This window comes from Chelonia mydas, chromosome 5 (assembly GCF_015237465.2).
Source record: "Chelonia mydas isolate rCheMyd1 chromosome 5, rCheMyd1.pri.v2, whole genome shotgun sequence".
Taxonomy (NCBI): domain Eukaryota; kingdom Metazoa; phylum Chordata; order Testudines; family Cheloniidae; genus Chelonia; species Chelonia mydas.
In genome coordinates, this window is record NC_051245.2 from 92,528,095 (window position 1) to 92,549,736 (window position 21,642).

The 21,642-nt window shown below is 41.9% G+C and overlaps 1 protein-coding gene and 1 long non-coding RNA gene across 4 annotated transcripts in view; one reads left to right on the forward strand and one right to left on the reverse strand.

The window, feature by feature from the left end:
- The window catches only part of GNAQ (G protein subunit alpha q), a 227,368-nt gene that overhangs the window by 77,358 nt on the left and 128,368 nt on the right, over positions 1 to 21,642 (forward strand). The window lies entirely within an intron of this gene.
- LOC119566552 overlaps positions 1 to 21,642 on the reverse strand; it is a 49,520-nt gene that overhangs the window by 3,590 nt on the left and 24,288 nt on the right. Inside the window, exon 3 of the long non-coding RNA XR_005225740.1 lies at positions 375 to 480. This is a non-coding gene — a long non-coding RNA (uncharacterized LOC119566552). The remainder of the gene's footprint in view (positions 1 to 374; positions 481 to 21,642) is intronic.

Below are 21,642 nucleotides of genomic sequence, written 5' to 3' on the forward strand. Positions count from 1 at the left end.
TTACCAGCAGAGCAAGGAGTTTGTACTTGTTCCTAACTTCTGCTGTAGGTTTCAAATATCTCTGTATTCATTCATCCAAGGTCATGACCTGAGACTCTGTTACAAAAGGCAATCTGTATATTTTATATTATATATATTTTATACCCTGTTATAAAAGGAATGTTTCAAAATCAAATGGGTGAGGCAAACTTTTTTAACGTCAAAATTCTATGTGCACAGTCTGAATCTGCAGCATGCACCCCAAGCTATTGTTCATCCAGCTGTCTAATTGCTGCTTCAGAGCCAGACAACTCTAGCCACAATCTTTTGGAACAAATTAATAAAAATTGTAAAAGATCTGTAGTAGCTATGGATGCCAAATTAGATAAACTCACCTCTCAAGTAAATGATTTGGAGATCCAAGTGAACACTGTTGAATCCCAAGCACCTCAAACGAAAACCACTGTTGATGACAAGGAGGGCCTAGCTGAGTCAGCTCACCTGACATGCAAGAAGAATAAAGTTTCAGTATGTTCAATTAAAATTGCTCATTTACTTCTAGACAGGGAAGAGTCTGGGGGGGCTACTGTCCTTTTAGAAAAATGAGATTCCTGTGATATTTAAATGAAGTATTCAAGAACAGCCAGCCTATTGACCTAGAACGAGCTTGTAAAGTTGCTCTCAAAGCGGATGGAGAGGCCCAAACTGTGTCATCTGCATGATGTTCTTCAAAGCCTCAAACCTGAGGGACTGAGACAGGGTCTTAAAAGTAGGTTATAGAAAAGAATGCTTTATACTGTCAGCATTCGTTAATATTCAGCATATCTCCTTAGTAGTCTCAGAAATCCACCTCAAGGCACACAAAAATGAAGAAATTTGTCCAATAAAGAGAAGTTTTACAAACAAAGATAATGAAGTAGTTCAACACTCTGGTTACCTCTGGATGCAATTTATTGGCAAGGAATAGATTTTCTGGGAGCCAGACACTATGAAAACCTGTGTAACAAGATTTAGATTAGCATCACACCTAACAGCATGGGTGCAGACAAGGAACCATGGACTGTACCCACGATAGATTTGCAGGAATCATACTGTGCTGTAAGATGAATGCTGTGGGCTCCCAGTAACTGCTTCAATGCTGTGGGCTCCCAGTAACTGCTTCACCCCTCTTTCCGCTTGGGAGCCAGCAGTGAGAGGAACTTCAGGGTGTCTTTATTTAAAAAAAAAACGAACAACAAAAAATTCCCCCCAAAAACCCAACAACAACCCTCCAGAACACTTGCTTCTCCAGCAGCAGCGCAGGGAGCAGTGCTAAGAGCTGACATGCTCCACAGCAGCATCATGATGTTGTTAGAAACCTCAGCCTCACAAGGTGAACACTTGGCTTTACACTTGCTCATTGACTGATTAATTAGTTCTAACCACACCTGAGTCCTCCTTCATTTCCATGCTCCATTTGCTGCCATACTTCACTGTCCCCACACTGCACTTCTACTCTCCTCTTTTAACATTGCTTCCCTTCTGCCTATGCTTCATTTGTCTCAATGGGAGAGCTTCCCTCTTTCTTCCATTCTTCTTTTTCCCACTGTCCTCGTCCACTCCTTACCATTTCCCTCTCTGTCACTTCTACCTAAACGACGCTTAAAAAGATAATTTTATTTCTTTACAATGAATCCAGGGCCTTATTTTTAAAATCAAGTACGTGCTTAAGTGCTTTGCTTAAGCGGTTAAGCGGGGCCTTAGTTTCACTCTATCTCACATCTCCATTTGTAAAATTTCAATAATGTTTCCTTTCCCCCACTCTGTCTTATTTGTACCATGTCTAGCATAGTGGGGTCCCTATCTGAGTTGTAGATTCTGTCATAATACTAACGATGATAAAGGCACCTAAATAAACATGGGCAGATTTTCAGAGATATGGAGCACCCACAGCTCCCATTGAACTCAGTGGTACTCACTAAATTTTTGTCTTTCTTTTTTACTCCTTTTGGGGGACAACCTTACTCAAGTCTCAGAACTCTGGCCAGCTTTTGCATAATATATACAGTCATCTAAGCACATTGTGTATTTTTAATGTCATACACAAACAAGGGGTTTTGCCTATATGCTCTATGAATGTCAGTACAATTTGCTGCAAGACTTCTGATTGAGTCTCATTTTACATACTGCATTGTGTTTCTCTTTCTGTCAGTTTAAAAATTAATAAAAAGGGGGGTTTAAAGAAAACCTTCCGTAAGTTGAATAATGAATGTATCTGTTTTAACAGTACCTTGGCTTACACACCACTAATTTGCACATCGTAAGCAGCCACCAGGTCGAGCATCAGGAGAATATTTTGTTTTATTACAAACTAACTTACAAACAAAAAAACATTTTCCCCTTCCTGGTGAAATCCCAACTACTAAAACAGAGAGATCATTTTAGGCCCCAGTTCTGCAAAGAATTAAGTGCATGCTGAGCATTTAGGTAGCGCCCCTAAATGTAACAGAATTACTTCTGTGCTTCAAGTTAAGCTTGTTTATAAGTCTTGATAGGATCAGGGTCTTAATTATGAAATACATATGCCATAATGAGGGCCCTACCAAATTCACAACCATGAAAAACACATCACGGACCGTGAAATCTGGACTTTTGTGTGATTTTACCCTATACTGTACTCGTTTCATGTGGGAGACAAGCATTTCTCAAATTGGGGGTCCTGACCCAAAAGGGAGTTGCAGGAGGTTACAAGGTTATTTTAGGGGCATCATGGTAGTGCCACTCTTACTTCTGTGCTGCCTTCAGAGCTAGGCGGCGAGAGAGCAGCGGCTGTTAGCCGGGTGCCCAGGTGTGAAGGCAGCAACGCTGCCAGCAACAGCGCAGAAGTATGGGGAGCAGTACTGCAACCCCCCCTACAATAACCGTGCGACCCCCTCACAACTCCTTTTTTGGGGTCAGGGCCCCTATAATTACAACACCATGAAATTTCAGATTTAAATAGCTGAAATCATTACATTTATGATTTTTAAAATCCTATGACTGTGAAATTGACCAAAATGGACCGTGAATTTGGTAGGGCCCTAGCCATAATATAGTGTATTGCAGAAAGAAATCTTAGTCATAATTTTAAATGCTGAATGTTAGCAACTCATTTTGTTGTGCAATAAAATGTTTTCTTCTTCCTTTTTTATTTAGCATTTTAAAATAATCTCTTGTTCACTTTAAATATTATAATTTTTAAATAAAGGACTATACTTAGGCAAGAGGAAATTAGTATGTACAGAAGGACACAGCTGGCTGGAGAGTGATGTCTGTTTTCTATCTTTCCTGTGCCATATTTTATTTCATCTGCTAGAAAGCAGGAGCTGGTGGCTGCTTGCTTGGCGATCTCTGTACATTTCATATGATCTGTTCTGTTGTGAGAAAACATAATTCCAAAATCCTTAGTTTCCTCAGTAACTAACTCTGCTGTTGTCTAAATCTCAATTCTAATGTGTGTGGCACATAATTCTGTTTAAATAATCATTGCATATGTCTGCTCACATAATCACACATTCATGCAGGCACTCTATCTGATAGAGGGATGGACAAAATGGGAAGGGTAATCAGGCCATCTACTGTATGAAATGTGGGCTTGGGGTTTTTTACCTGAGAAATGAGGTTTTGTACTTTACATCTAATACTGAAGTATTGCTTTCTGAAAAGTATTGCTTTGTGTGCCCCAAAATGGACACACTGATTAGCAATAATACCACTCTATTATTAATTAACACTATTTGAATCTTAATTGTTCCGCAGTTAATTTTGAAAATAACTTTGGATCCAAATAAATATTTTCTTGATTTTGTTTTTCTTGAAATTAGATCTTTCTAAAAGGGTTTCAGATACATTGTATCCAGTTCTATGTAACAATTATGCAAGTTTGGTAGACATTAGAATACTTTATTTCTACTATCATACAGGACTAGTGATAAATTAAAATAAGATTTACTGGAATGTACAGCATTTGTTTGGAGGTTTTTGTTTGCCCATTTCTTTATTCACTTCCTATGTGGTAAAAGTTATAACAGCTCTGAGATGAAGGAAACTTCCTCTTATAGAACTCTACTTTGGTTGAGAAAAATGGTTGACCCTGAGCAACTGAGATTTTTTAAAAAAAGTTACTGAAGTTACTTTCTCAAGTTAGTTTGAATTTTGTGTGTGTGTTTAATATGCACACTGGAATGTACTGAATGATGGGTGTGTGCACGTAATTACTTCACTGTAAGAGCTATAGTTATTATCCCTTTTCAGCATGAATAACTTTACCAGATTGGGTCCCAAGCTGGTGAACACCTAGACTTTACACTAGCCATGTGCCTAGGACATGTGTTTGAGGATTAGGGCCTCATGATATTAGCATTTTACATCCATTTTACACTCTGCAGTCACTTTGCACAGGTGTAAATGTCGACTTAGATGAGAGGCATGAGAGATTAAGGCCCAGTGTGTTGATTATGAAAGAGAGAGATTTCTCAAAGGATAACTAAGGCATAACGCTGCTGGCAGAGAAGTATATGAGACCGCAAGACTGTTTTTGCAGATTGTTTAATGCTATATAAACCTCGTAAACTAATTAACAGACTACATAAAAGTAAAGCACATGCATAAGTGTTTGCAGGACTGGGGCCTTATTTGCAAATTCTTAAGAAGATTCATTCTGTGCCCAAACAATCAGTGTTTTAAATTTGTGGATGATATTCTGTATACAGAACAAAGGCTGAATTTCTGTGGTAAGTGCTCTAACTAGTGTCTCCCTAACATGCACTATATATAGTGTGTCTGTGTGTGCATTATAAATACAGAGTCCCAGACCCTCAACTGTAACTGAGGAGTTCTTGACTTGGCACTCAGCAGTAGTGCAAGTAGACTGCTGGCTTCCCGTGGTCCCAAGGGACTAATACATTAGCTGTGGATCACTGGAGTAAAAGGAAGCCATGGCCACATCTGCTTCTCCTACCCCACGCACCGCCTGCCTCCAAACACAGCCCATATGCCAACACTGGGAGGTGGTATGGTATGGCAACTAGCTGTACACCACTAGGGGATTGCCCTACACTGGGACGAGGTACCAGCAACATTGCTTTATGGCTGCTTTGATGTTTGTGCATCACCGTATTTAAGCAAATAAGGCATGCACTTTGGGATCAGAATAGGCTCCAATGGTTTTTATATTTTGTTCCCTTTGTTAGATTTATTCCTTTCTTAAAAGCATGATTTCACCATGCTGCTCTGAGAGATGGTGCCATCTTGACCTTGGAAGGACATCGCACTAGCTGAAGACTTGTGTTTCCTAGCTCTACCATTTGTAAAGCATGGGGGAAAAATAGGTCACAGTGGCAGCTCCTCTCATAAAGAAGAGGTTCAGAGCAAATATGATTTTCTTTTATGCTGATCTTACGTGTGTTTATTCACATATCACTATTTTGAGGTGGTCCAATGGTTTATCATACGCGGCTAGTGCTACTTAGCTAGGTGCCTGCAGTTGGAGAAATACAGTAGCATCCGATGAAGTGAGCTGTAGCTCACAAAAGCTTATGCTCAAATAAATTGGTTAGTACTGGTAAGTACTCCTTTTCTTTTTGCGAATACAGACTAACACGGCTGTTACTCTGAAACGGTAGCATCAATTATGCAAGGCTCCTTCAAGGATCATTTGAACAGAAGTCTGCTGAATTCTAAATAGACATTTAATAGCTTTTACACTGGCAGGGTTCATTTAGTAATCTTCTCGGACAGAATCAACAACTCATAATGGTGCAGAAGCAGGGCTTGTGCCGGTATTTTAATAAGTGCTCTGACAGGTACACATTAGTATGGAAGTACCATTGAATTTAGCTTACATGTTAAGTAAGTGTCAATCTACCTTTCTAGGGTCTAAAAAAAATATCTGTTAAAGGGCCCGGCAGTTTCCTCACTGTCACTCATTACAGTAGTAATGGGGTCATTCCATGTTATTTGGTAAAAATTTGTGTGTCCAAACCAAGGCATCCTGCTTTAATCTGTCTTTTAACTTCTGAGGCCAGAAGCATCCACTTTGTCAACTTTCTGAAAAGCCAGCTTTCTTTCTTTCTTTCTTTCTTTCTTTCTTTCTTTCTTTCTTTCTTTCTTTCTTTCTTTCTTTCTTTCTTTCTTTCTTTCTTAAAGGTACATGCAGCAATAAAACAAAAAACAAACAAGGGTGTGTGAAAATTTTAACCTAACAAAACCACAGTCCTATTCAGACAAGTGGTTTTCTTTTTAAAACCTGTTATGTCATTTTTGTGTGTGTGTTTCCTGATTTCACTGTGGATGGTTTTTTTTTTGTTTTGTTTTTGTTTTTGTTTTTTTTAACAGAAGCTTTTTAGTTTGTAGAGCTGGTTAAAATGTTTCATTCAGATCTTTGTAAACAAAAAGGGCCTTTTTTCAAAACTGGAAACTTTTGCAAAAAGCTTTGGGGGTTTTGCAATTACAAATTCAAATTACAGAATTTTATGGGGTTCTGAGGAGTGTGGTTGTTTTTTCCTTCTCCCCCATTTTTCTTTTTGCCACTCTGCAACTTTACCAAACTGCCTCAACCTTTGAAAAGATACAGATACAACAGGAAAAGATTCTTTCGAAAGAAAAAAGAGAGTGCAAAAACCTCTGGATATAATTTTTTCTATGCCATTCAGTGGCCAAATACAGACATAAAAAACAGAGAATTTTCAAAAAAAAATGTCATGAAAATGTAATGACCAAAAATCATTTTGGAATGGAAAAATTAAAAAACTGTAAAAGAGAGATTTTGTTTGTTTTTAACCAGTTCTTTTGGTTGGTAAGCAGCTTTCAGAGATCATGGTGGTGTGATTCCCTTGTAGAGGAGTCAGCTGATTCCATGGTGATAAATTGAGATGTCCCAAACATTGGATTGCAATGTCACTAAAAGATTCAGTCAAGGAGAGGAGTTTCCATGGGATATGTGGAAAAACACATTGTGGGGTCTTTACTGAGTTCATGGGGCATGACAAAAGGGAAACATGATATTAATGGGGTAGTGCTTATAAGGTAACCAAGGAGTGCATGGGAGATTTCTACAAGGGTGTGCCGCAGAGGTGCACAGAGGAGGAGTTTAAGGAATGCAGGTGGGAGCGCATCTACACAAATATATAAATGAATGGATAAATGAACAGGAGGTGCCAGGGAGCCTTTTACTACAATGGGATTATGTAAGGGGTGTCCTCAGGGAAATACATGGAGTGTGCAGGGATTGCATCAGGGAGTCTCTAAAGGTGGTTCACAAGCAGCATATTGGTCTGTAAGGACGTGTAACAGTATGTTGGTTCTCTTTTAGTGTGTGTAATGACACTTAATTGGGTATGGCTTGCTAACGGATCCTCTAGTGTTCAGAGAAGACTCTGAACTTGTAGGCACACATATCCAAACTGAGCCGCTGAGCTTTTTGAACTTCACTCGTCCCTAATTCTAATGGCACTAATCGAGAATACAAAGATAACAAAACAAAAAAATCCCATACCCTTGTATTCAATTCATTCTAAAAGGCCTCATAAAAAATAATCCCTTTCCTTTTAGCAAGGAAACGCACATAAATAAGACTGCGCTCAAGTGGGAAAGGCATAGACTGTACAGCAATTGATGAGAGCTTCATAGCTCATGTCCGGTTGTGTGATAAACTATGACATTGCATGTCTGCCCTTGCCTTAGCAGGATACAGTCAAACACAACATTGCAAAATATTTGAAACAGCAACTCCCTCTTGCAAGAATTAATAAATAAAATTGTTTCCTCCTCTCCCTATTTAAATATACAAATTTAGAAAGGGTAAATAACCATCTACTGAAGCAGTAACTAGCTTGCAGGGTAGTTTTTCTTTTCTGATTCCAGCAGTGTGTATATTCTGACTGGTATGTCATTGGGAGCCTTCTGCTTGTCCCTCTTTGGACACTCTTCATCTTCTGTGGTCTTCCTGTAGAGCTTCCTGTGTACTGCACTTTGATGATACTGTGTGACTCAGCAATGTGGGTAGTGTTTACCCATCTGACAAATAATAAAACTGCAACAGGGCTATGCAGTAAGAGTCTCCACTCTAATCCACATCAGAATGCTATATCCTGAATTTGCATGAAGATGCACTTCTGTGATCTAGTAGGCTGTTTCTGTTTCTAATTTCTGTAATCTAATACAGTAAAACAGACTATGGGGAGGCAGCCTTTTGTGGCTGCATCCCAAACAGATGTTATATGCTTCTGGCTGTACTGAAATGAACACCATCTTCAGAAGCCTTGATAACATAAAATAGAATGAAATTGTGGCAGTTCAGACATTTTTAGAATAATTTTTGTGTCCTGTACTGTTGCACTGAAGAATATGGGAATTAGATTTTATGATCTGCTTTCCTTTCAGGAAAGAAATTAAAATTAGTTTCAGGAGAAGAATCTATCTCAGTGAGAGAAGATTTAAAGAAATATATTTGTCACCTGTGGTATCCTGCATCATTGATCAGGTGCAACTGCCTTTTGTTGGAAAGAATAATGGGGTAAATAAACAAGACTGCCTGGAACTGGAAGGAAATAACAGTCAGAAGCAGGCTGACAATCCTATCATATATATGGCAGTTGTTGAAGCCTGATGGGGATCGCAGCAGGATATTTGTTGAGCCCAGCAGCACATAACTTGGAACTGATCACATGGGTCTGACTCTCCAGTGACTTGCATCTTGGGCAGTCACTTATATCTGTGTAAAGTGATGGCAGGGTGATTGTAAAATGCTGCCATTCTGATTTCACTCCCACTTCGCACAGACATTGACTATACAAGGTGCAAAGCAGAGGAGAATGAGGCCCATATGTATTAAAAATAAGAAACATTGCATTCAAGTAGCTGTAGAGCCGAGCCAGCAAACAGAACTGCAGGGCTATGATGTGGGGTTAACAATTAGAAGCCAATAGTTTTGGTAACATTACACAGAATAGTGAACAAAGGAAATACTTATGGAGATTAGCTACATTTAGAGAAGCTGCAAGTGTGTCTTCTGATGATGAACAAATATTTTATGCACATTTTTACCACACAGTGTTTTTCTATCAGAAACGCGATTTGATAAGTACTTTATAGACTAGAAGGTATTTCACCAATCACCTGCCACATTGTGATGTTTCATGGATCACCCAGAGCTAAGGGGTCCTGTCACCATCAGCCCTGTAATTTTGGGTGCCTTAATGCTTATGCTTAAGTATGGATTGGATGAATGGACTATAAAGGTGGATAGAAATCTGGCTAGATTGTCGGGCTCAACAGGTAGTGATCAATGGTTCAATGTCTAGTTGGCAGCTGGTATCAAGCAGAGTGCCCCAGGGGTCGGTCCTGGGGTCGGTTTTGTTGAACATCTTTATTAATGATCTGGACGATGGGATAGATTGCACCCTCAGCAAGTTTGCAGATGACACTAAGCTGGGGGGAGAGGTAGATATGCTGGAGGGTAGGGATAGGGTCCAAAGTGATCTACACAAATTGGAGGATTGGGCCAAAAGGAATCTGATTAGGTTCAGCAAGGACAAGTGCAGAGTCCTGCACTTAGGATGGAAGAATTCCATGCACCGCTACAGGCTGGGGACTGACTGGCTAAGCAGCAGTTCTGCAAAAAAGGACCTGGGGATTACAGTGGATGAGAAGCTGGATATGAGTTGGCAGTGTGCCTTGTTGCCAAGAAGGCTAACGGCATATTGGGCTGCATTAGTAGGAGCACTGCCAGCAGATTGAGGGAAGTGATTATTCCCCTCTATTCGGCACTGGTGAGGCCACATCTGGAGTATTGTGTCCAGTTTTGGGGCCCGCACTACAGAAAGGATGTGGACAAATTGGAGAGAGACCAGCAGAGGGCAATGAAAATGATCAGGGAGCTGGGGCACACGATTTATAAGGAGAGGCTGAGGGAACTGGGCTTGTTTAGTCTGCAGAAGAGAATAGTGAGGGGGGATTTGATAGCAGTCTTCAACTATCTGAAGGGAGGTTTCAAAGGGGATGGAGCTTGGCTGTTCTCAGTGGTGGCAGATGACAGAACAAGGAGCAGTGGTCTCAAGTTGCCGTGAGGGAGGTCTAGGTTGGATACTAGGAAACACTATTTCACTAGGAGGGTGGTGAAGCACTGGAATGGGTTACCTAAGGAGGTTTTGGAATTTCCATCCTTAGAGGCTTTTAAGTCTGGCTTGACAAAGCCCTGGCTGGGATTATTTACTTGGTCTTGGTCCTGCTTTGAGCAGGGGGTTGGACTACATGACCTCCTGAGGTCTCTTCCAACCCTAAACTTCTATGATTCTATGAATACTGTGCAGCTGTGGCTTAGACCCCTGACACCAGTAGCTAGCCCACAAGCATAAAGGTCTCACCTTGGCTTCCATCAGCCTAGTTACTCCTTACAGAGTGACACCAACAGCCCTTCCATTCCTGCATTTCCCCAGAGCCGTCCTTCCTGAGTTCTTAACTACCAGCCACTCTGACTTTTCCCCTCTGGTTTGTCACCCCTAAAGGCATGAAATCTGCCCCCCACTTATCAGTTCTTTTTGGGGGACACACTCCATACAGTTTGCACCCCAGAGACCTGTTTGGGGTAAATAGAAACAAAGTTTATTTAATAGAATAATCACAGCGTCAAGGATGAAATGCAAGGAAAAGTAAATACATATAATTTACACAGAAAATCATTATAAAGAGGCAACTTCAGGCTTTACACTTCTGTATTAATAAATTCCTATTTCTAATATAAACTACCTATTGCTTCTGAATCGTTTTCCAGCATACCCCCTGCAATAGAGGGAATCCAGCTTTTCACATGCAGCTTCCTGCTTAAAGGCTGCCTCAGTTTCTGGATGAAGACTTCAGTTTCAAACCTCCTTTAAAAGGGCTTTTAATTTTTTTGACTCAGGATTACAAAATTCTGGCTGGGATGTCTCAATGTTGTTGTTCACTATAATGGTACAGAGTTGGGCCCTTGGTTGCCTAACTTTAGTTGCACATGTTAGCCTTGACCTGTTAACCTCACTTTCCCTCTCTGCAAGTTGGGAAAATTTCCTACCTCCATAGGAATGCTGTGAGGATTAATTGGTCAATGTCTGTAAAGCATTTTTGAAAATACTAAGTTCTGTACATGTGATAGGTTTTGTTGTTCCCTTTATTTATTTATTTATTTATTTTTAATTAAGAAAACCAAGCAAAGTCAGTGTAAAGCCCTTATATTATTAGTTCGTGGAAGAAAGCATCTTTACATTGCTTAAAAGCTAGATGGAGAGGTTCCTTATTTGCAGCCTATTATTCTTTCTTTATGTATCTTAGCTGAATGGAGGTGTTACTGTGGAATAGCACAAGGTATTTCCATTCCCCGCTCCCCAGGGCTAAGTGTACTATTATGGTCTCGAAACCCTGTCTGATGGCAGAAGTGAAAGGCTCAGGACCAGATCTTCAGCCCTGCTCTATACTTTGAGCTACTCTGCTTGTAGAAAAAGATGGAAGCTGGCTTAAACAGTCAGCTGCAGAATCCTTGGTTGTATATCACATGCTTCCACCACTGCATCACCACTCTTGCCCCTAATCCTAGTGCAGGAAGTATGCTGAAGGTACTCGGAGGAGTGGCCAGAGGTGTTCTGGCTACCCTAGGCTGGCAGAGTGGCACCCAGAAGGTCGTTTCCAGCTGATGTAAGCTAGAGCAGCCCTGAGACTGTTCAAACATATACTGTGGCCAAACCATCCTACAGAAGTTCCCAGGGTCAGGGGAGTAAAAAGATGTTGTGCTTCCAACTTTGTTTCCCTCCTAAGGTCTGTCCTGAATGTAGCTGGGTTGAACCAAGCAATTTGTCCCTAAGAGTGATCTTGCATGGATTGAGGGTGCTCACCACCTCACAGTAAGTGCTTAGGACCCCCAGAGGACCGCTCTGGATTTGGTCTCATGTCTCCCACATTACAGGAGAGTTTAATCTAGAAAACATCAGTCACTCAAAACCAGACTCCTCTGCCTTCAGTTTTTTAATGTATAATATACACATTTGCTTTTAGATGTTACCGATTAATCAAAATGTATCTGGCTGAGGCACAAAACAAGCTATTTCCCTGAGATAATCAGAAAACAGTTTGTCCTTCCTGTTAAGAGTAAGCAACTGTCATTCTACCATCAGTATCTATCAGAACTGATTTATTTGTTTTCATTTTTTGAATCAAATGTTGTCTTTGAATATATGCAGGATCAATAGAATCTTGCATCTCCTTTTCATCCAAGAGCAGAATGTGGCCACAAGACTAAGGTGGATATCTCTCTTTTAAAGAAATCTCATAATTTTCAGCTCAATATTGACATTGCACCAGTAGACCATTATCTGTTCCTAATGCTTTTTCTCCAGTCACTGTCTTTTAAAGCAACACATTGACAAGTAATATGTGAAATATAGAAACTTGTTTTTTAAATTAGTGGAAAAATATTTTTAGGAAGCAAAACTCCATATCATACAAATCAATTGTCAGTGATTTAGCTGTACTTCAGCTTCTAAACACTGTAATTTATAATGCATTTTTCTTTAGAAAAAAATCCTTAGTATCACTATTCAGTATATAAAAAACAAATAGTAAAATTACAGACTTGAACAAATCCAGTTTCTCTCTGCTTGGTCAAGAGACAGGAGCTCCAGTAACCTGTCTTTCATATGGTGAAATTAATGATGTCTCGTCTGGCACTGGCTCTTCTCAGTATTTAAAAAGAAAATCTCCATTCTCTGCTAAAATGTTTGTCACTATTCGAAAGCTTTTTAAAATAGATTACTAAATTATACTGACAGTTTCAAAACCCAAGGAAAAGCTTTCAGTTGTTCCTTTAATGTCAGTGTTTTTATGCTTGAGGCTGGTTTTGACAAGGGGGTGCAACTGAACAGCTCATTCCATTTTTAGTTGGAGATCTTCTCTGATTTTCTATTTAAGGTTAGCAAAGCTGAATCCTTTGATAAGCTCTCCAATAATTAGGAGTCATTTGTAACTTGCAGCACTTGTTCGCAGTTATTTTATAACAAATACATATTAATGGTTTTTCTCCCTCTAATTCCTCCCCTCTCCTGCCCCTCCCCCTTTTTAATACAGTGCCTTTAAATCTTCTAGAATAGCTCTTTGGATTATATGAAAACAAAAAGATCGTGTTTGTGGGCTGAAAAGAACGCAAACATAGCTGTCGGGGGGAAGTTAAAAATCCTTTCCCTAGATTCACAGTTCCTTTAATAAAATGGTAGTAATCACAAGAGGATTTATGCTTGAAAGACGGAGTGCATTGAGTTTACTCAGGATGTTCCCCTCCTCTCTCTCTCGTCCTCTCTCCCCCCTTCATTAAATCATTTTTACCTCATCTCATGACAGAAAAAGACTGACTCTGTTGGCCACTGTGTTCCCTGCCCCCACCACTTTTAGTGTTGTATGTGTACAGCGTATGTCGCTGAGTCATGTGACTTGCATACAGATAGTATATTCATACAAATGTAATCTACAGTCCATAGGTCAGTCAAGTTTGATGTGTTGACAGGGTGGGGTCTGCAGAACTAGCACAGTCAGCTTCTTCTTGCACAGAAAACCACTAATTTAGGAATCAGTTAGGGTATACTTTATGATTACCCCATGTGCTAATACAGACTATGTTTGTTTTTTTGTTTTCCCCCCTGAATTTGCATGTCAGGTTAGCAGCGCGTGACGGAAGTTTTCATGCTTCCCCACCTCAATAAAACAGCCATCATGGAAAATTTAACTGAAACTGAAATTATTCTTAAAATGCTAGGCCCTGTGCTGTCCTCACTGTGCGGGCAGCAGGTCCATTAATAACTCCAGGGACAGCTTAACGTCCCAACACAGCCCATTATGTGAAAATCCTCTTTTTGTATAACAGACTGAGCAGATAGTTAGACTGAGCAGATAGTTTCAAGAATCCTAAAACCTTTCATTCCTGGTGGAAATGGGAGTGACTCCATTGATTCCAGTGACCTGGGGCTGGAGTTGGCCCATAATTACTTCAGGCTGTCACCAAGGAGATATGTGACTAAGCCTTAATTTATGATGGGCCCACTGATTGAACTCATACTCATGCTGATAAGGTGTTGCTCACATTGATATAGGATTACTCCCATGCGTAATGATTCAGCATGAGTGAAAGATCTCTAATGATGCTCAAAATATATATGGAAAATTAAAAGGACAGGACCAAAACTGATTCCCTCTCTCCAAAATTAAATTTAAAAAAAAAATCGCAGTGGCTTTCTAATTGTTCTGGGAGTGAGGGGCAAATCTCGACCTTACAAAATGTATATCCAGCAGTATTAAAATCCCAGCACTGTAACACAACAACAAACCGAGGATGCTGGGCACGTTGCATTTGTGGATTGGTTTCAGCTCTCCCTGATGGCTTAATTCTTGTGATCTTGCAGGTGATTATAATTGACAAGACTTGTGTTCTGCTATTGCTTGTGAGGGCAGAAACATAGTCAGTTCTAATGCTGCTAATGCAAGGCCAATTTTTGAAAAAAGCTCCAGAGGTAATCCTGGCAGTTACAGGCTAGTAAGCCTGACTTCAATACTAGGCAGATTGGTTGAAACTGCAGTAAAGAACACAGACACATAGATGGTATGTTGGGGAAGAGTCAGTCAAAATGCCTTTTGTAAAGGAAAATCATGCTGCACCACTCTGCTAGAATTCTTTGAGAGGGTCAACAAGCATGTGGCAACAAGCAGTGGATATAGTGTGCTCAGACTTTCAGAAAGTCTTGACAAGATTCCACTGCAAAAGCTCTTAAGCAAAGTAAGCTGTTATGGGATAAGAGGGAAGGTCTTCTCATGGATCAGTAATTGGTTAAAAGATAGAACACAAAGGATCAGAATAAATGGTCAGTTTTCAGAATGGAGAGAAGTAAATAGTGGGATCCCCCTAGGATCTATACAGGGACCTCTGCTGTTTAGCATATTCATAAATGATCTGGAAAAGGGGGTACACAGTGAGATGGCAAAATTTGCAGCTTATACTAAATTATTCAAGATAGTTAAGTCCAAAGCAGACTGTGAAGAGTTGCAACAAGATGTCATAAAACTGGGTGACTGGGCAACAAAATGGCAGATGAAGTTCAATGTTAAGTGTAAAGTAATGCACATTGGAAAAAAATAATTCCAATTACACATACAAAATGATGGGTTCTGAATTAGGTGTTACCACTCAAGAAAGAGATCTTGGCATCATTGTGGATAGTTCTCTGAAAACATCTGCTTAATGTGCAGCAGCAGTCAAAAAAACTAACAGAATTTTAGGAACCATTAGGAAAGGAATAGAGAGCACATATAACAAGGAAATTTAATGCCACTATATAAATCCGTGGGACACCCACACCTTGAATACTGCCCCATCTCACAAAAGATATATGTTAGAACTAGAAAAGGTACAGAGAAGGGCAACAAAAATGATTAAAGAAAAGGAGTACCTGTGGCACCTTAGAGACTAACCAATTTATTTGAGCATAAGCTTTCGTGAGCTACAGCTCACTTCATCGGATGCTGTAGCTCACGAAAGCTTATGCTCAAATAAATTGGTTAGCCTCTAGGGTGCCACAAGTACTCCTTTTCTTTTTGCAAATACAGACTAACACGGCTGTTACTCTGAAACCTGTCAAAAATGATTAAGGATATGGAATAGCTTCCATCTGAAGAGAAATTAAAAAGACTGGAACAGTTCAGATTAGATAAGAGAAGACTGGGGGGGATACGATAAAATACAGCCAGGAATGTTATGGAGAAAGTGAATAAGGAAGTGTTATGCACCCCTTAATATAGTACAAGAACCAGGAGTCTCCCAATGAAATTAATAGGCAGCAGGTTTAAAACAAACATAAGGAAGTACTTCTTCACACAACACACAGTCAATCCGTGGAATTCATTGCCACTGGCTGTTTTGTAGGCCAAAAGTATAACTGACTTTGAAAAAGAATTAGAGAAGTTCATAGCCCCTGATGGACCCATCCTCTATTAGCTGTGATGCAATACCGTGCACAGGATGTCTCTAAACCTCTGACTGTCAGAAGCTGGGACTGAATGACAGGGCAATCAAAAGGTGAGATTTTTTTTTTATCCATTATTGGCCATCTCATTTAGCAAAGTGGAGAAGAGGAAAAAAATCAATAGGAAACAAATTGAAAATAAATTGAAATTCACTTAGCAGTGTCTTAGACACCAGAATGATCATATTACTTTTGTTTGCCTCAATATATTTAATAGTATTTTCCTCTAGATCTTGTATATGCCTGGACTGTCCTCTCCTCACTCTGTCTCTGTCTCTCTGTGTGTCTTTCTGTCTGTCTGTCTCTCTCTGCTGGATCTGCACTACTTGGCAGGAAAAATATTAGGACCTCAAATCAGGAAGACATTGAACTAATTAATTTTAGCCCTGCTTCCAAAGAAGTAATTGCTGAAACTTTTTTTTAAAAGTCTGCAGAGGTAGTAGTCTTGCACCTTCTCACAGATGTGAAGTACTGCCAAAGAGCATGTTGGCCAGGATCTAGTTGGTTGTGTCTATCTGTCTCTGTCATTCTTGGCTCGTCTGAGTACAGAGGGTAGGGTTGCCAGGTGTCTGGTTTTCGATTTGAAAGTCTGGTTGAAAAGGGAACCCGGCAGTGTCCAGTCAGATGTACTGACCGGACACTAAAAATCCGGTTACTGCAGTTGGGTGGGGAGGGCGGAAGTGGTAGCTTGTCGCCCGGCCCTGAAGTGGCAGCACCCGCGGCAGCACATATGCACTGGCTCGGGCAGCCCCTTGAGCAGAACAGTTTGCAGGGCTGTGGGCGAGGACAGAGTGCAGGGGCCCATGGCGAGCAGGCTAAGGGACTCCCAGTGGACATGGAACATTCCCCGGGAGGGAAGGAACAGGAGCTGCCCCATCAGCTGACACTTCCGCTGGCCACACTCTCATGCAGTTACGGGGTGGGGAGGGCTCAAGCAGGCGGGGTAGAGTGTTGCTGGGCAGGTAGTGCAGAGAGGCGGGAGGCTGCCATGCAGGAGGAGCGCATCCTGGCTCGCCACTGGGGCTGCCTGGCTGCTCCCATGTGGCTGCAGCACTTTTCTGACTTGTACTCCCAGGCAGCCTGTTGGATCTGGGATTTGCAAGTCCCGTGGCGCTGCTCATGCTGGAGTTGAGCGGGGGAGAACAGTAAGTGATGGGGGAAAGCAGGGGCAGGGCCTGGGGGAAGGAGATGGAGCAGGGGTGTGCCTGGGGAAAAGAGGCAGAGCAGTGGTGGGGTCTTGGGGGGAAGAGGTGGGAGAGCGGCCGGGGCTTCAGGTGAAGAGATGGAGCAGGAGCAGGGCCTCGAGGGGGAAGAGGTGGGGTAGCAGGAGTCCGGTTTTCAGACATTAGAAAGTTGGCCATCCTAAGAGAGGGTAACATCCATGCCATCTATTGGAAGTGTAGATACAATGAAGATGGACAGTGGGCAATCAAACTAGGAATACCTACCTAACTTTATCTATCTAATTCCTAGTCCTATTTGTACCACCTACTCTGTAGTTCCTTGCCTTTTTTTTTTCTATTTAATTCACAGCTTTTGCATTGCTTATTAGTTAAATAGCAACTTTCTGTAGTCATTGATTGAATTAAACCTCCTTAAAATGATCACAGTATATCAGGTGGAGACTATTATTTTCAATGCAAATTATTTGGTTTCTGAGGCTTAAAATAAATGGTGAGTCAAGATAACCAGTGATTGAATTAAGTGGGAAGGAAAGTCATTTTCTGGTCATTTGGCCATGATATGTTGTTGTTGGTAGCAACAGCATGCCTTTCACTTCAGTCTTTCATACTCCAGTGCTTACTGCTTTCTTTTGAGCCTATCCACTTGGTAAGGTGTTAAGGTTCCTTCCCCACTCTGAACTCTAGGGTACAGATGTGGGGACCTGCATGAAAACCTCCTAAGCTTACTTTTACCAGCTTAGGTTAAAACTTCCCCAAGATACAAACTATTTTACCTTTTGCCCTTGGACTTTATCGCTGCCACCACCAAACGTCTAACCGGTATATTACTGGGAAAGAGTCCATTTGGAAACGTCTTTCCCTCCAAAATCCTCCCAAATCTTACACCCCCTTTCCTGGGGAAGCTTTGATAAAAATCCTCACCAATGCATAGGTGAACACAGACCCAAACCCTTGAATCTTAAGAACAATGAAAAAGCATTCAGATTCTCAAAAGAAGAATTATAATTAAAGAAAAAGTAAAAGAATCACCTCTGTAAAATCAGGATGGTAAATACCTTACAGGGTAATCAGATTCAAAACATAGAGAATCCCTTTAGGCAAAACCTTAAGTTACAAAAAGACATGAAAACAGGAATCTGCATTCCATTCAGCACAGCTTATTTTCTCAGCCATTTAAAGGAATCAGAATCTAACGCATATCTAGCTAGATTATTTACTAAGTTCTACGACTCCATTCCTGTTCTGTCCCTGGCAAAAGCATCACACAGACAGACAGAGAGAGAGACTTTGTTTCTCCCTCCCCCCAGCTTTTGAAAGTATCTTGTCTCCTCGTTGGTCATTTTGGTCAGGTGCCAGCAAGGTTATCCTAGCTTCTTAACCCTTTACAGGTGAAAGGGTTTTTCCTCTGGCCAGGAGGGATTTTAAAGGTGTTTACCTTTCCCTTTATATTTATGACATAAGGCCTTGAAACTTTTTCCAGACACCTGTAGTAAAATGTACTAGCTGGAAATAAATTTAAACAAATAACAATAAGACTAGAATTCCTATGTCCCTAAGATCCTGGGGTGATACCCATGTGAGAAACCTGGCTCTCCAGATGCCCCAGCTGCTGGGAGTGGGAGGGGTTGGAATTTATTTATTCATTCACTCATAGTATCACCCACTATATGCTAAGCTGGAATTTCTACTCCTATAATTTTTTGGCATTCTATCTGAGGGATCTATTCTTTATATTAGCCTCTAACTGTTAGGTGACTGATAAATGTGAAGTTCCAGCCCTGTTAAGCTGGGTTAAGTAGGTAGAGAAAAGGAGCTGCCTTTACCATCTCAAGCCTCCTGGTTTTTGCAAAGGGGGTAAATGAAGTGTGTGCGCGGGGGAAGGGGGAGACGGGGAGGACTCAGGTACTCTACCCTTCGTCCTGGTTGCTGCAAGAGGGGGGAGAATCTCTGATTCTCTGTCCCTCCCCTGGTTGCCACAGAGTGGGGGAAATTGGTCTCCACTACTTTCCTGGCCTCTGTACTCTTTTTTAGAGCTTCTTATTTTGGGGTTTTTCTTCTCCTTGAATAACTCCAGTATCTATCTCTGCTGCTTTCCCAAGCACTGGCAGCAGCATAAAATTCACATGATTCTTCAGTTTCACTACTGCTTCTGGGGTTCTAAATGTAAGGGGACTGTTGCCCCCTTACTAACAGTCAGTGGGGTTTTGGTTGGCTAGCTCCAGTACTAAAAGGGGAAGGGTGTATGGGAAATCAGGACCCTGAGACTGACAGCCCCCAGGAACAATGGGGAGAGGCCAATGCTCCAGGTCAGCCTGAATGACAGGGCGGGCAGGCTAATCAGGGAGTCAGGAGGCCAGGGAGGTCCCGTCCTCCATGTGAGCTGGATTTGCCTGGGTCAGTCAGAGTAGGGCCAAGCTAAGGAGAAAGCAGGGGCCCAGGCTAAACTGGGGAGCGGAGCTGTGCCAGATCCAGAGAGAGCAGACCCTGTCCTGGGAGCAGAGCTGCAGCCCCAAAGCCAGAGGCACAGCCCAGAGAGAGCAGACTTGCCCTGGGAAGAAAGCTGCAGCAACCAGAGCCAGAGGGGCCAGAAAAGCAGCCCACGAAGCAGGTCAGTGCTGGGAGCAGAGTCACGGGGGCAGCCTGCAGAGCAGACCTGTCCTGGGAGCAGAGCTGCAGCAACCAGAGCCAGAGGGGCCAAAGAAGCAGCCCAGGCAGCTGGAGGCAGAGCAGTAGCAGCAGTGCTGAGACAGAGTGGTGGAGCTGGGGCTGGAGCAGTCTGGAGCTGGGTGCGGTGAGCAGCTGGGGAGACCGAGGGGGACCCTGGGCAGCAGGCCTAGCACAGGGAGACGCCTCAGCCAACGGGCTCTGCAGGCCAGACTTGGATCATAACCCCGACAGGGCAGGGGTGATACTGGGAAGAAGGGTTGTGCCACCCAGAGCCTGAGAGCGTGTGGCCACCACCAGAGCAAGTGTCCAGCACACAGCGACCCTGCAGCACAGCCAGGGCCTGAGAAGGAGGCCTGGGACTTACAAGGAACAGACTGTGAACTGCCCTGACATTCCAGAGACACTGTTTGTGATATTCCCTGCCACAGAGCGGGGTGATGTGTTTCCTTTAACCTTTCCCATTTTTCCTTATTCTTTTTAAAATTAATTGTTTAAATAACTTGCATTTGCTTTAACTTGTATGTAATGGTCAGTGGGTCAGAGAAGTGCCCATTTCAGAGAGAGTACCAGGGAGTGGGGACACCCTAGCCCCTGTCCTAGGTGACCACAGCAGGGTTGGGGGTTGAGCCCCCCAGGAATCCTGGGCCCAGCCTTGTTGGGGTTACGAGGACTCTGCCAGACAGGAGAGTGGAAGGGGAGTCCTCAAGGGCAGGGAGGCCACTGGGTAAAGGAAGTGGGAGCGAGGACTCAGATCCTTTCGCTAGTCCACTTCACCGGGGAAGTGCAGAAGCCAGGAAAGTTCCCCACAAGAGCAGGACTATTCCCCCGCTTACATAATCAGCCACTATTAAACAGACTATAGAGTTGTAAATTTCTCTCTGCTACTGCTTGACAAACCTCTGAACAGCTGCTACAGGCAGATGAGCTTTCTGGCTATAAACTCAGAAAGACCGTACTGATTCAGCTGACATTTGAGAGACACTGGTTATCTTTGCAAACATAAAAAGTGAAAACAAGCAAGGTATTTAAATTAAAGCTTAAATTCCGAATAAAATGTGCCTAAAAACTGAACTATAACAGCATCCATTCCCTCAAAAAAAGAACAAAAACTGTTCTGTCAATTTCTCTCTGATGCAATGGCTGTAACAATAGATCAAGCCTGCCTAGTTTGTCTGCAGAAGTACATCCTTGAGGCCAATTTGAAACCAAGTTGTTGGCAGAAGGCCTTTGGGAAGAGATGACTCTTAGGCCTTTTCTACACTAGGAAATTAGGTCAGTATAACTACATCACTCAGCGGTCTGAAAAATCCACACCCCTCAGCAATGCAGTTAAACTAGCCTAACCTGGGGTGCAGACCTTACCTCTCGTTGACCTAGCTACCACCTCTCATTACACATGCCTTGTCCCACTTCATTGTGTATGCTCATTGAGTTCTTCGTATTGTGTTGAGATTACCAACAAAGGTACTAAGGTATGACTACTTTGTACACAGAGGAGGGAGCCTTCCTGAAGCCTGTCAAGTAGCAAAAATAATTTGACCCTAGTTTGCTACAAAATGTGAATAAACATAGGCAGGCTAGGGCTAAATTTAAAACATAGCTAACAGTGAACCACAGTGCACACATTTAATTTTAAATTTACTAAAACCTCCTGGCAGCCCACTTCTCCAAACCCCTAGTGTGGGAAGAGGGGAAATAGGTGAGGTTTGTGTTCTGAATTTCAGAAGCAGACAGCCTCCATTGACAGTTCCCTTTAATTGAGA